The sequence below is a fragment of the Sinocyclocheilus anshuiensis genome, unplaced genomic scaffold (assembly GCF_001515605.1).
Source record: "Sinocyclocheilus anshuiensis isolate Anshui unplaced genomic scaffold, SAMN03320099.WGS_v1.1 scaffold1050, whole genome shotgun sequence".
NCBI classification, from domain to species: domain Eukaryota; kingdom Metazoa; phylum Chordata; class Actinopteri; order Cypriniformes; family Cyprinidae; genus Sinocyclocheilus; species Sinocyclocheilus anshuiensis.
In genome coordinates, this window is record NW_015536519.1 from 1 (window position 1) to 695 (window position 695).

Below are 695 nucleotides of genomic sequence, written 5' to 3' on the forward strand. Positions count from 1 at the left end.
TGAAGACCAGAGGTTAAGAGGTCTCTCATAAGGAATTTCAGTCAGACTTTGATTCCATCCAGTCGGAAGATATCAAACATGTTTGATATTTTCAGCAGATATTAAAAGACATATTGTTTTCATTTGTCACGTGTCTCCTAGCAACAATGTGCACATTTCTGTGTGAGTTTGTTGTGATCGGAACGAATTTAAAGTCTGGTAGTGTGTGATCCTCAGTCGTTAAGTGTATGATGCCCAGTTTTCCTTTGTGACTATTTACAAAGTCTGTAAATGTGTGATGCCTGGTGTTTTAAAAATCTGTTCAAATTTCAAAAGCCATGTAATGTATTCCAGCCTTTAGTCACTTTTTTTCCTGGACAGATACGACAGGTTTTTGATGGCTCCTTCTTTGTACGGACGACATGCCTCTTTAATCGTTGGGCATAAACTACAAATGCGTCTAGATTTCGTCATCTTAAAGCTGTTAAAATAAGTTATTAATAATTTTATAAAGATTAACTTAAAGTGACAACCATCAGTTAAACCACTTAAGCTCAGGGCGTTTTTTGGTATTTTCGCCTAAATTTAACATACTCAAATTCAAATGTTTACCCTGCACACATACAATGGAGGAAATGAAAAAAAATGGTTTCATTGTAAATAAAACCCTTTGAACTACAAAATATGAGTGTAATTCTTTATAAATAACATTATAT